General features: G+C 32.5%; 2 protein-coding genes across 2 annotated transcripts in view; one reads left to right on the top strand and one right to left on the bottom strand.

The window, feature by feature from the left end:
- The window catches only part of LOC135137628 (uncharacterized), a 430,031-nt gene that overhangs the window by 1,004 nt on the left and 413,556 nt on the right, over window positions 1-15,471 (top strand). The window contains exon 2 of the mRNA XM_064067329.1: window positions 10,459-10,508. The gene's annotated coding sequence lies outside the window, so the exon portion shown is untranslated. The remainder of the gene's footprint in view (window positions 1-10,458; window positions 10,509-15,471) is intronic.
- LOC135137645 (neuroglobin-like) overlaps window positions 1-15,471 on the bottom strand; it is a 316,194-nt gene that overhangs the window by 297,540 nt on the left and 3,183 nt on the right. The gene's annotated exons all lie outside the window — the stretch shown is intronic.

The raw sequence follows: 15,471 nt of genomic DNA, 5'->3' as shown, positions 1-15,471 counted from the left end.
GTTCCGTTATAAATACAGATTGCCCGCTTCTAATTCGACCCTCTCGCTGTGTAAACATTCAGACTGAAAATACCGTCTCGTTTCGACTCGAATCGATTTCAGCAGACTGACGTCTGAAAAACTCCAGGGTCCTAATCCAACAACCATTCAGATTAAGTCGTCCGATGTAATTATAACGAAATTAGTTTTCGTTTGTGTCAGGTTCTTCCAGAAAATGCTTGGATATGCTTAAAGGATTAAATTGAGTCCGCTTAATGAGGGGTTTGAATTTTGCGTAAGTACCTTTAGATTTCAGACGTGATTGTTGACGGTGGATGTGTTATTGAAAAACATTTATGATGAACGTGTGGAATTTGGTAGACAGTATATTTTTGGAGTTGTGTATAACAATGGAAAAAATGGAGTACAATGCATTAAAATTAACTGGGGCAAATAAACACAGCGTTTGATTTTGTAGAATGTTTGGAAAATAAATCGACCATTTATTATACTTCGGATTTTAAAGTAGCCTTTATGATGTTTTTGTCGAAGATTTCATCGAGACATCAAAACAATGGAAAACCGATGTCAAGGTTTGTGGAATCACTTTATGACGATGGATTTTTGCTGGATGTTACAACATAATGCTTCCAACTAAAGTTTGTTTATATGAAAGTATATGGTCATCAATTTATGTCAATTCTGAAACTACAAAATAAAGTCACTAAGGAAGAAAAATAAGCCGCAATAATTTCAAATAAAACATAGAAGTAAATAATTGTAATGTAATTAGCATTTTTAAATGCGAAGGCCGAAAACTTCCAAAACGGTATCCACTAAAATTAAAATTAAAGACATGTTGTCACAGAGAAATTAAAGCACCGTTTCTTCTTGAACAATCCAAATAACATATTAAAAGGTAAAATGTTATTTACTAATTAAAATTTATCAGAGAGTAATTTCGACCAAACGTAGTAAAATTAAAATCCTTAACAAGGGAAGTTTACACACCAAACAATTTTAACCTAAATCGGCAGACAAGCCTTAATCCACCAATGGAAATGAGCGGATGTACACCCCGTGTCCATCGCATTGTTTAACAACGTATGAATAATAATCTAATACAGGAGTTTGGGTAAAGTACAACCTACGTGAGAATAACCATCCTCAGATAATTGAGGAATTAGATGTAGACAATTTCGTTCATCAATCATCAAATATTTCACTTAAAATGGAATTTTAATGTCTATTATTTGGATATTCAAAAAACATGGTCGAAGATTATTTCGACAGAACTTTTCTCGTCCATAATGTACAGTACGTACAACAAATCCAGCTGTTCCAAAAAACTATAAGATATGATTTTGCGAATTTTATTAATTACTTACCGAGCGTAAGCTAAGGAAGTATAGTAATCGAATTTATCTGACGAATTGCCATCACTTTTGGTTCGATGCCGAATTTGGCGATTTCCATTTTTTTTCTAGCACTAGTAATGCGCTGTGGCAACTTTTCTTTTGTGCTGTGAGTAGTATTATCCATGTTGATGGCGTCATCACAAATTTTTTAATGATCAAGTTACAACCCCATTATCTCGAGAATGTGAGAATACGCACGTCTTTATATAATAATGATAAAATAAGAATTATAATATTCATAACATGTTATTCGATTGTGGTTTAATCAATAATTCTAGTTCTGTGTTTTGAGAAGACTAACTCATTCCAATCAAACTAATTTCTACTTGACTTTTTGGGTGTATAAACATAAATAAATACTTGAGCTTCAAACTGCTATTACCCAGTGCCGAAGGACAAGGGGTGTTATTTATGGATCGGGTTTTTACTTTACAGTAATTATCACAACACGAGAATCGTAATATCAAGTTTTATAATTTTTTTAAAGAGTTGCATTTGTCGGATTGTACTCACAGCCTTCGACCAATTTTTTATTGATCAAATTAAGAAACGCATTTTTAGATTAGACAGGGTAACTAAAAAAATTAATGAATCAGCCAATTTATTTTTTTGGATAAATCAAGAATTGCAAAACTGAATACTTTGAAATCTTGTAAACATTTTAAGTTAATGTAAGCATGGTAAATTAATGTATTTGCTTATCCCCCCAAAAATTGATGACGTCACCTCAAAATTTTACCAAATAAATCTTATCATAAACGTGCAAAAAATGATAAGTCTATACTTGTGATTTACCACTGCATTAATATTTTTTAGATTTGCTTATACGGGGTGTCTCAAAAAAATTAATGACTATCAATTTATTTTATTGATTAAATCAAGAAAAATCAAAATTGAATATTTGAAGTTTTGCATACGTTTCGAAATTATTGTAAGCATGGTAAGTTTTTAATCAAAATGTACGTGTTTTAATTAAATTGATGACGTTATCTCAAAATTATGCCGAATAAATTCTACCCAAAATGTGCAAAATATGATGAATTTTTACTTAAAAAAATTAATGAATGAATCAATTTATTTTATTGATTAAATCAGGAACGACTCGTTCCATTTTCCCAGAAAATTTTAGGAATACAATACTGATATTTTTAGTAGCTGATGACGTCATCGAAAATTGTGTAAAGAAAAAACTCAACTCAAAAATGCTGGATATGTTTCATTGTACTTGAGGAGCGAGGGAAGTTCTGTCGAAACAACTTTCGACCAATTTTTTCATAAGTTAAAATAAAAATACGTATGATAATGTTCAAGTATAGGTAAAAAAGCGAGTTTTTCAATTGGAAAATTTTGTGATGACGTCATTAACATTTTGCATGGATACGTATAGTAATATAGCGTAGGATAAATGCAGCGATTACTATACATCCTTAGCTTACGGGCAATAAGTAAGAGGCAACGACTCGAAGTGTTTATCTTTATACATACGGAAAAATATTAAGTAGTTTGATTTGAATGAATTTGTTGCCTTAAAACAGAAGATTTAAATTATTAATTAAGCCGCAATCGAACAAAACGTGCTAAATATTATCATTATAATTCTTATTTAAGCATTATTACGACGTGCGTATTCTCAGATTTTCGAGAAAATGGGGTGACCCTTCTTAAATTGATCGTCAAAAAATTAGAGACTGATTAAATTTAGTTTATCTAATGGAAAGAAAAAGGGGTAGGGTGGTTAGACAGATATACATATTTTGATTAAAAATTTACTATGCTTACAATAACCTTGAAACCTGTGCAAGATTTCATAACATTCGATTTCTTAATTCCTGATTGAATCCATAAAATAAATCGACTGAATCATTATCTTTTTTGAGTCGCTTTTAATGCAATTCTAAAAATAGAAAGACAATGATAAATCCTAACTACAAACTTATCATATTATGCACATTTTCGATAGGATTTACTCGATACAATTTTGAGATGATGTCATCAATTTTTTGAGGGCATAAAAACATGTATTTTTATAAAAAATTTGCCATGCTTACGATAACTTTAAAATTTAATAACATTCTTAGCAGCTCCTGATTTTATCATTAAAATAAATTGCCTCATTCATTAATTTTTTTGAGTGACCTTGTAAAAGCAAATCTAAAAAATATGAATGAAATGATAAATCGCAAGTAGACTCATCATATTTTACACATTCAAGATAGGATTTATTCCCAAAATTTTGAGGTAACGTCATCAATTTTTTGAGTAAAAATTTACCATGCTTTTGATAACTTTAAAACATCTGCAAGATTTCAAAGTATTCGATTTTGCAGATTCAAAATTAAATTGCAAAATGTTGTTTTATAATTCTGATTTTTTTACCAAAAATCTGGACGTTTCCGGTAAAAAGCCAACACGGCGTCATAAACTACATGTGTAGGACTATGTTATTTTATACAATTTAAAACCCATTTACAATGTATAATTTTGAGGTGACGTCATCACATTAGTAGTGGGGATGATTAGACAAAGTTTGGTTAACGTTTTAAGATCTATATGATATTCATAATACACATATAACTTGACAACAGTTGGTCCAGTAGTTTCGGAGATTATCTATGTAACAAAAATCGTCACGGACAGTGGACAGACAGACGGACAGACATACAAACAGACAGACGGAAACGGGAGATTAATTTTTTCATACTTTAGGGATGATGACTCATCGAGAAAATATGAAAGCGTAGTAGTTTATAAACTAACTTACAAAAACAACAGTAATGAGCAAGTCAAAACCTAGACCAAAAACAATCGAAAATCAGACTATTCAGATTTGTCGGATGTGCGCTTTATCATCATAGTTCAACTTAAGGAGAAATCCGAGTTATCAAGTGGGAATTACAGTAATATTCAATGAATTTTATTCGATTTATCATAAATTCGAGTTATTGAAGTTTAAGTTATTAAAGTTCTATTGTAACATATTATTTCATATTTGCAATTTAAAAGTCGATAATTTGATGATTCATGGCCAGACGCAAGACTGATGAAATTATGATGAAATAGGACGTAAACGTTAAACACATACAGATTTTTGCAGTGAGATTAACAGTGATTGAAAGTGTTTAACTTATTCCCAATATATGTGGAGGTTAGATTACGTCGCAGGGATTCTTTTGAAATAAGTTTAATAACTCACAAATGCTTTGGAAATGTATAATAAATTTCTTGATTAAAAGTTATTTAGAGAATAACTAATTTCAAGACTAAATTTTAAAAAGTTACATTTCTATAAAATAGTAGGCTAATTAATTTATTTATATACAAGTTGAAAAAGCGATTTTTTGCAATAAATTAAAATCAAAAGGTGAAGCTATTTATTAAGAAAGTTGATCTTTGTAGTACAAATTCGTCTTCTAATGAGCAGTCACACACATAAAACTAATTAAGTGTAATCGAGGAATACACAGCGTGTAATTTCAAATTCTTAGCCCAAATTTCAGTTAGGTACTCTATAACAAGCTGAGAGTATACTGGTGCGATCTAAGCGTCAAAGTAGGTGGTGTAGATTCAAGTATCTAAATGATATCGGTTGACCTGACCTGAGCTGACCTAACAGTTTGAAAGCTAACGACCGATTTAGTTTCTATATTTCAGCAGGCATGAAAATCAGTGGATGAATTTCCGTATACCTACTGAATAAGAAATGCGCATTCTGACAACTGATACCGGCCGCAACCCAGAATTCACAAAGGGTGTAAAAAAATTACAATTGATATAAAGTAGTCAAAATGAGTATTTGTTGCGGAGAAAAAATACTAGCACCACATTTCCTCCCCTCCAAATCATTAGCAGACTAAAATAAGCTAATAAAAAGTTGTAGGTATAAATATTTTTCGATATTTTTGTCTTAGCAGTGTTGAAATTTAAATACAGTTGAAAGAAAATTGTGTTGATGAATAAATGTAAACGCCAAAACAAAATTCCACCAGAATCGGCATTCCTTAATCTGTAGGAATATAAAACTTTGTCCATTGATTTTCAGGACTACTGAATGATATCTAATTCATTAAAAATATTAATATATGTTTTTACTTCCGAACGACATCGAAGGAAATACTGTGATCGAGTCCATCGGACGACTGGCTATTTTTACGTTTTTTCGGCGTTTCATGACCCCTAGTGTAGGTCTCCTGCTTCTGTCTGTCTGTCTGCTTACCTGCCGTCTGTCCAGATTTTCATTAAACAGCACATAAATTTTACATGTGCATTAGGAATATCGTGTAGATAGTAAAACGCTAACTAAAATTTTGTTAACTATCCCCAACAACAAAACGATGACGTCATCTCCAAAATTTACATTAGTAATGTAATTTAAATTTTATAAAATAAGGTACTCCTACATTTAAGATTATCATAAACGTGGTAAATAGCTAATCAAATTTTTTTCATTTATGTCCCCCTAAAAAGTAATGACACCATCTTATATGTGTGATTTATGAATCCGTGCTAAGTTTTTACCCTCCCTCCTGAAGATGTTATAGCATGGTCTAAAAATATATTCCTAGCATTCTTTAACGCATAACAATAAACAAAGACACAAAAGAGTGGTACTAGTGGCAAGAAAGAGTGGTCAACATAATTTTAAGTTGATCCTCCCCCTAATTTTTTAAATAACGCTACATCCGATATACAAGTCACAATCTGTAATTAGTCGAAAGAGAGAATGAAGCGTTGTTGTCGTTAAAGAGCCATGAAAAAATAGGGTCAAATAGATGTTTTATATACAGACACGTCCAAAGCATTCGACAAAGTTGACCATGTATTACTATTTGAGAAAATGTTAAAAATGGGATTTGCGCATACTTTAGTCAATTTTTTTAGGTCATTTTTGTCGGGTAGAAAACAGGTGGTTACTGTAAACGGATTTGTGTCTGAACCATATTTTGCATTATCCGGTGTTCCACAGGGTTCAAATTTGGGTCCTTTACTTTTCATATTTACATTAATGATTTAGCACATACGTTGAAATATTGTGCACTAGTGTATGCTGATGATATAAAGATTTTTTTGAAATTAACAACTCTTGAAGATTGTCATAATCTGCAAAATAAACATAAAATTTTGCACCGTTGTAATTGGTGTGAACTAAATAATATACCTCAGAATGTGGGTAAATGTGTTATTGTAACGTGAAAGATTTGGGAGTTACATTTGATGCAAGATTAGATTTCAATAATCATGTTGATAAGTTAGTTGAGAAAACATCAAAAATACTAGGATTTGTGATGAGAACATGCAAAGAATTTCCTGACACCAAATCTTTGAAATGTTTATATAGTTCCCTTGTACGCCCTCGGCTTGAGTAAAAAAAAAATACTGGTATGGTTTCCTCACTACAATTGTCAAAAATTAGACTTGAAAATATTCAAAGAAAATTTGTAAAACTGCTTTATTATAAAGTAAACAAATAAATTTGTTTCACTTGTTTACCATAGACTCACTTCAGTGTATAAGGATTATGTCAGCAGTAATATTTTGTTATAATCTTCTTAATAATCAAATAGACTGTCCATATTTGTTAAATTTAATTCAGTTTTCACTTCCAAGGATAGGTAGCAGATACCATGCAATAATATACAGCACTGTTGCAAATACAAACTTAGGAGTGAAGACAACTTTTTCAAACATTGCAAGGTATATAAATGAATTTCATTATTGTGACTTACATTTTTCCAAAAAAAGTGAATTTAAAAACACTATTAAACATAAATATTCACAAATATTATAATCGTAACAAATTTATATCAACCTAAATATGTAGTAATTACATGTATTTTAGCCATACATGTATTTGTGATGGTAGGGTAGACATGTAAATAGAAATCTCAGAAGTAATTTGTTAATTCAATAAAATTTTATTTTATTTTTTGTCAAAACAAGTGGAAACCTTCAACCAGTGACACAACACTGACACAATTATTAGGTTAAGTCTTGTTATTTACCCTGTAATTGGAAATTTATTTTGTGTTGTTTAATACATATATTAATAAGGGTCGATGAAATTATTTCATAATTTATTCTCTATAACAATAAATACCACAAAATTGGTTGCAAAATTCCAACCATTTACCTACTCCGAATATGCAGATTGCTCGGTGTTTCAAGTTTTTTCTTATTTTTGCACAATACGCATGGTGAACTAGTTTGAAAGATCTCAAAGTGGCCTCAAATTTTTTACTACCTTTGCTACTAGACCTCACCTACTTGTCAAACGATTGTAAAATGACAAGAGGGTCAATTGATTGATTTTGACACTTGACATACCCTTTAAGAAAACAGAGGGTGGGTGGGTGGGGCTAGTACCTGCTACGATAAGACTTATGAGCAACCACTAGTCCCGCCCACCTTCATTTCAGTGATTCATTTATCTGCCCTGAATGAAAGGTGGATCTTATACCAAACAGAGATAAAATTAGCTCTCAGAATGAGAAGAACCCGGGTGGGCGGGCTTAGTACTTGCTATGATAAAACTGATTTTGGCACAAGACATACCCTCTAAGAAAACAGAGGGCGGGAGGGTGGGGCTGGTACCTGCTAAGATAAAGCTGATTTTGGCAAATGAGATACCTTCGAAGAAAACAGAGGGTGGGTGGACGGGGCTAGTACCTGCTACGATACGACTGAATTTGGTAAAAGACATACCTTCTTAGAAAACAGAGGGCGGGCGTGTGCGTGAGGCTAACAGTTTCGAGTTTGTTTTAAATCTTAGATTCTTCTGCATGTCAAAGTAGAATTCGATTCTCAATTCACAATAAATATAATAAGTTAGTCAAATGAGAAAGAATGTGGGCGGGGCTATGTTTAGCTTTTATGAGCAAGCACTAGCCCCGCCCACCCACCCACCTTCATTTCAGTGATTCATTTGTCTGCTCTGAATGAAAGGTGGTTCGTATAGAAAACGGAGATAAAATTAGCCCTCAGAATGAGAAGAACCCAGGTGGGCGGGTTTAGTACTTGCTATGATAAAACTGATTTTGGCACAAGACATACCCTCTAAGAAAATAGAAGGCGGGTGGGTGGGGCTGGTACCTGCTAAGATAAAGCTGATTTTGCAAATGAGGTATCCTTTAAGAAATTTAATTAAATTATTATAAGAAAAGACACTAGAAGCTCCAAAGTAATTTTCAAATTCTTTTCCAAGCAAGAATACCTAGATTGTTTTAAATTTTTCAAAAAAAGAAACGGTGTCCCAAAATTTTCTTTTTCTTTATTTTTCATTTTTGTCTGTATTTTTGGAATATGTAAGCTCATATTAACCTGCGAATTTTGAGAAATGTTTCATAATAATAATTCATAGCGAGTCCCCTCTTCTTTACTATTATTACTATTATTATTAAGTTTGGATATATTTGTATTTTTGTTCCGATAAGGACGGTAAATGTCTGTGGGAAAATAAACTACCATTACTATTATTACAGTATTACTAACAGTTGGTTATGGTTATAGTAAGCATAAATCGTTAATAAAATCTTTTCCTTCTATGCCCCTAGCAAAAAATGATGACTACTACATCTTACAATTTTGCCGAGTAAATGTTCTTTAAATTTATTAATGTTTAGGTTAGACATCTAGATTTTTGGAAAAAGAAATGGAATCTGTTTAATTAATTGCTCCGTTGGGTTGAGATAAAATCAATAATATTTCATTTAGTTAGAACTGGGTTATTTTGAAGTATAAACAAAAAAATAAAGATTTTCTCTACAAGCGAGAAAATATGTTGTCTCACATATGACTCAGTACATGCGTAACTTCGTCTGTTTATGTTTATACTTCCAAAAAATTCGATTGTTAGCATGTCTCGATAACAAGTACCTGGTTCCAAGAAAATTTAATTTGATTGATTTTCTCTCCTCAAAAGAGAGGAGAGGACTAATTTAATTAGTTAAGCTACAATGGAGACAAACGGGTTGAACATAATTTCGGGCGAACTGTTATTATGATAATAAATTATTATTATTTTATTAAGACCCACCACTGACCCGGAAATGACCGGCATTCAGGCAAGACTTCTATCATTACGGGTATTAAGACCAAGTAATGATATGCATTAATTAGATTAACAAAACAACTTTCGAGATTCTAGAATTACAGCATACAAATTAGTCTGCTATTATTGTCTAATCTCACCCCATCCCCAAAAGTCTAGCGTAACTACCGATCATTTATCCGCGCATCACTTGGAAAGTGACTTACACTACTCTGACCTACTGGTGCTAATCTAATCTGACTGACAAGATTATTATTAAATACAGGCAGGCGCGACATTAATTTTATTACTTGAAACCATATACAGTTACAGCCAAAAAATTTCAGACGTCAATGTCATTCAGTCGTCAGATAGTGTAAAGCAACCTTTAGATGTTTAGGTATTTTGAAAGTTTGATATTCCAGCTGTCCGAAATAATGACAATAAAGCATAGACTACATTAAAAAATTTGACATGACAGAAAAGTGATGTTTGAAATTTTTGTCGGAAACTGTATGTATAAGCGAACTTCTAAATTTATTAAAATGGATAAAAGTTACACTTTTGATAAAAATACATCAAAACATATTCTTACTGTAGTACAAAAGGACAAAAGGAAGCATTCTCTTGTACAGCGAATTTCGAAAAATAATAATGGAAATGTAATTAGACGTAACTATAACCGACGTTTTTTTTTAAAAGGCCGCTTCAAGTTTTATGTACTATATACCTTGAAGAATACGATGAAACAAAAGCACATGATTATTTTTATTTATCATAGCAATTTTTTGCGTCAGTATTTTAAGCAGCCAAATTTCAAAATGTTTTCTCTCTACCTCAATAGAACTAAAATATTTTGGTCAAAAACTGAACACTAATGCAATAATATCTAATAATAAAAAAGCACGCCGTCGCCCTCTACCTCTTTTATTATCGTATCAAGAAGAATAAAATGTAGCCTTCTTTTTATTGAGGTGGAGAACGTCATCAATCAAGCACCTAAATCGGTCTTGTTTCAGTCCGCTCTATATTTTGCAGATGATCGTTTTAAGACCAATGCGTGAACAACGAACCCAACGATACTATTGGTAAGACACCACATATCTTGAAGCTTTAATAGATTACATTACGCTTTAGTAAGTACCGTTTGTAGTATTTCGCTACACTTTGGCTATTTAGTCATTCAATAGAATTCTTGTTTATCATAAAAACATTTTGTACAAATATATTTTCTGAGAAAAGTTTCCAGGCAATAAACCTTAAAATGTTCCATTAAAACGTTTGGAATCACTTTTGTTAACCTTCGGAAACAACCTCCCAACGAGAAAAAGATATTTTGTTACGAGTTACATGACGTAAAACAACTCGACACTGTTTTTTGCTGAAAGCTTATTCTGTTCTTATATAAATAAATTCCTAACCTTTCCATCCCAGAAAAAGTAACCACTTTCCGAGATTCCCTAAAATCAATAAATTAATGAACCTTAAAAGACCTTCCCTCGAGAATAAATTTCCAATGTATAGAACACTCAACCCCAAACTCAATGACCATTAGAAATCCCCGAAAAAGAAATCGACAAAAAGGAAAAGTACAAAGAGCCGCATCGAACCGCTGCAAGGACAAAGCAATCTAATACGTCGAGAGGATACAAAGGATTAGGAAAAGATAAATCAATAAGCGTCACACAAGACCTCGGGCCTCGTTCTCATTCTCTGCTTCCCCGAAATCTCTAAAGCTCCTGCATTCGATTAAATCACAACAGTAAAATAATGTGTGTACAAATCGAGCCTCGGAGCTTAATCCTGGATGCAGCGCCGGCTGGTTACGTCTCGATCTCATTTCAGGGAGATCGACAGGCTGAAGAGCTTTTCAGCTCGATTTCAGCTGAAACAGAATAGACTGCCCGTCAATCATTCCGCTGTTTATCGACGCGAATTTTTCCGGTTCTAATGCTCGGGGATTATTTGCTCCGAGAGTGAGAAAGTTTCTGCTTTGATTGAAGGGCGAGGTCGCTCCATGAATTCATTCACGAACGGTTTCAGATAATTGGTGTTTTATTAAAATTCATAACCAAAATTACTGGTTTTGTTCCGTCATAACGAAAGGGAAAGTTTTATAACCGTTAAACAAAATTTTTTATTATGCTTTGCGTCCAAAGTCCAAAATTTTCGCCCGACACCACTGCCTGCGACTTCGTGGACCCCGGATTATTTGCCCTCCAAGTGGAAAACTTTCTTGCATTTTGATGAAGACGGTGTTTGAAGAGCGAATTGAGAAAATTGCAGATTGGGCGAAAACTTCCGAGAAATCGAGAAGGGGCGACGAAAGAATCGACCCTCGAATCTATAAAATAGCAGACAAGACGGAATCGCTAATCAAAGATTGATTAAAACAGAGTTAAAGATAAAATTTTTGTCTTTCTTTAATCTCTTGCCGTCAAAGATTCTCCGTTTCTTCTAAAGTTGGCTTTCTAATTAAAACTTTTGCGTTTTGACCTAGCCGTGTCAGACCTCAGAGCTAATTACTAAAGCGTAAGGGGGTGGCGACCCTTTTAATGGTCTTGTTTACCGCAAAAAGCCAAGCTTTAATTAGGATTTCTACAAAACTATCCCATTAGATCTAAAATATATTTGTCGGGACGGTTAATTTTATCGCTACCGGTCTTTACGAGAGGACGAAAGCTCTAATGAAATTTTATTTACTCTTATTGATTAAAAAAAGTCGTGTCGTTCGACAAAGGGAGTGTTCGATGCAGCGACGGTACATTATTTCGAATTAAATTTTTATTGATTGTGACAATGTTGTTATTACACGTTGTGACTAGAGCTATTTGGACATGGATTAGTGAATCATTTGTTGTAGTTTTACGGGGTTTATTATACATGAAACGATTACTGCGATAGTATCGTCACACGTAATTAAAGGAAATTAGAGTAATTTAGATCCATTTGATAGAATTGTAGCCCGGGGTTTATTTACATTTATGAATGTTAATTAAAAGTAACGTAAATAGCGAACTTAGCACCTTGCAATTTCTATTCATTTTCGAACCATTACACCGGACATTTTTTAAGGCTGGTATTAAAACAGAATTATTAGCTGATGATTTTCCAATAATTAGAACCAGTTATACCATATACCACAGTACTAATTTACGTGTGACAACTAAATACTCACTTTAAGAAAGCAAGCACTTAAATGCACATTATAACCAATACATACAGCCAATCTAACAACTAATCTATTCCAGAGGTATTTTTAAGCTGTGGACCTAAATAAGGATAAATTTATTCAATAATTTTTGACGCCCAACGCTTTCGTGTTAAAGATAAAATTTAGTTTAAATGGTATTATTGTATGAACTGTTATTTCGGATACTTATTTAATATTCATACTAATGCCATAGCCCTACTAGTCAGTGTTAAATTCAATAATTCCGAATAATTTTGCTGAAACAGATTTTATGAGATGCTTGACTCTAATCACTACAGTATTAATCTGAACCAAATACATTTTAATAAAACGAAAAGTTTGCAGACAAAATTTTTGTTGAAAGTTTTACTAAATCCGATATTGTTAGTTCTAAAATCCAGGACGAAGCTAATTAAAAAGTATTGTAAAATTATTTAGACAGAACCCTCAAGCAAAATTTATCAAGCAAGCCCACTGTTTTGGTTATTTTTATTATTATTATTATTTTTTTTTTGTTAAATTCACTTGTTAAACAATGTTGTTAAACAATATTATTATTATTATTTTTAAATTATGAAATTTGATTCTAAATATCTTATCTTAGCGGAAACTAAGGAAGTATTGTAATAGAATCTACCCGGCGAATGGCTACTTTTATATTCTCTTGACGTTCTATGACTCCTAAACTATGAAAAGATAGATATCCCGTTTTTGTCTGTCTGCCTGTTAAGTCTGTCCATTTTCATTAAAGAGATCATTTCCGAAACTACCGGACCGATTATTGTCAAATTTGATATGTATCTTAGGAATATCGTGTAGATGGTGAAACGCTGACTAAAATTTGTCTACTCATCTCCAATAACAATTTGAAAACGTCACCTCAAAGTTGTGCTTGGTGCATGTTATTCGCATTTTATAAAATAACATACTTCTGAACATACTACTGCACTTGTTGTTTATGAATCTGTCTTGAGTTTTTACCCTAAGGGTCCAAATTTTCCCCAAAAATTCCAATTTAAGTAATAACATTTTAGCACAATATACGAGCAACGTAACCCTAATGGAATAGTAGTAATCGCGTCGTATTAATGACGTGAAGCACGCGAGGGCCACCGGTTCAATCTCTTCCTTATAGGCTAGATTTTTTCTGATATAGTAGTAGTGATTATTTTCAGATGTAATTAAAAGGAAAAACGAAAATGCAACAACGTAACGAGTTAATTTTTTATTAATACAGCTCGACCATGTAGGAGTTTATCAAGGCAAAGTATGTGTTAAACACACCAAGATTATATTTAAAATATGAGATCAAAAGGTATTTACTGACAATCAGTCGAATGTTCAAAACGTCTTCACCGGTTTCACACAATATCTTGATTTAAACGTTTACTAATTCGTACACGGTTGTAAGCAGTACGAAAAACAAAATATTCTTTAAAGAAGGTTCCAAAAGATCAAGTAGTATGGGATCCGGACAACTTGCAGGCGACACATACAGTTTAGTTAAATATGCGTGTCAGAACTCTTCAGGATTTTAATATAAAGAAATAATCGATTTCTTCTCGTGGCTTTAAATAGTAATAAAAAAATTGGTCGGAAGTTGTTTCGATAGAACTTCCCTCGCTCCTGAAGTACCTCACCATGTTGACCTTAAAAGTAATCCATCTCTAACAACCCTTGTCTTTCAACACTAGATAATAGCAACCTGGCGCTCAAGTGTTTATTTATCTTTATACATCGAAAGAATGTCACGTAGAAATTAGTTTGAGTTGAATGAGTTTGTCTTCTCAAAACACAGGACTAAGATTATTAATTAAACCAATATTATAATTTTTATTTTATCATTATTATATAATGATATTCTTCACATTTTCGAAAAAATGGGGTGACTCGTTCTTAATTTGATCGATAAAAAATTTGTGACGTCGTCGTCAACATGGATAATACTAGTCACAGCACAAAAGAAAATTAGTCAGAGCGTATTACCATTGCCAGAAAACACAAGGACACGTATATGAACTTGGATTGGTGCAGTGTAATACTAAAAATAACAGTACTTTCGGAGATTATCTGTCTAATAAAAATCCGTGACGGCAGACAGACGGAAACGGGAGACCTATTTCTTCGTACTCTAGGAGTCATGAAAGGTCGCGAAAAAGTAAAAGTATAGAGGAAATAAAAAACGATATTTACATTTTTATAACACCGATCGTTTGCAAAACAAAATCAGACAAAAAGTCACCATTTAAATAAAAGTGTCCTTTTAGTGAATTTGTGTGATTGCAAGTACTAAATCAAGTACATTATCATAAAGAGAAAAAAATGTCATCAGACTTGATAAATAAAAGAGATATATTATACAATTCAACTTGAAAAAGAAAAACCGATGGTGACTCCACGAACAATTTTAATGTAATAATAATTCCACATTACAATAAAGATAGATTTTGAAATTATTTAATATCGTGTACCATAAGTCCTATTGTCTTATTATTACTTTAGCAATTCACTAGATATGTATATAGTAATTTAATATTCCTAAAACTGCATGTATACTAGACGCAAACATTTAGTGCGTTTATGACTTTGACGTCTTAAGTATTTTACAGCCAACCCTTCATAAAACTTAGCAAATGCAAACCATGTCACGTATTAGGGACGGCCGAGACATTACTGCCCTTTGCTTTTACCACAAAAGGTCTTTTCAGGTAACTTAGCAGTAAGCGAGTTTAAAACATCCGGCTGTGACGGCCTACTGAATTATAATGGAAGTTAAATTGGTGTTAAGCCATAAACGCACTAAAAGTTTGCGTCTAGTATAATATTTATGATCGTAATTTTCAAAACATTAACACACA

The sequence above is a fragment of the Zophobas morio genome, unplaced genomic scaffold, assembly GCF_036711695.1.
Source record: "Zophobas morio isolate AGI-343-1 ecotype UQ-CSIRO unplaced genomic scaffold, CSIRO_AGI_Zmor_V1 ptg000029l, whole genome shotgun sequence".
Lineage (NCBI taxonomy): Eukaryota > Metazoa > Arthropoda > Insecta > Coleoptera > Tenebrionidae > Zophobas > Zophobas morio.
The sequence above is the reverse complement of the archived record's forward strand: the minus strand, read 5'-3'. Positions and strand labels throughout refer to the sequence as shown.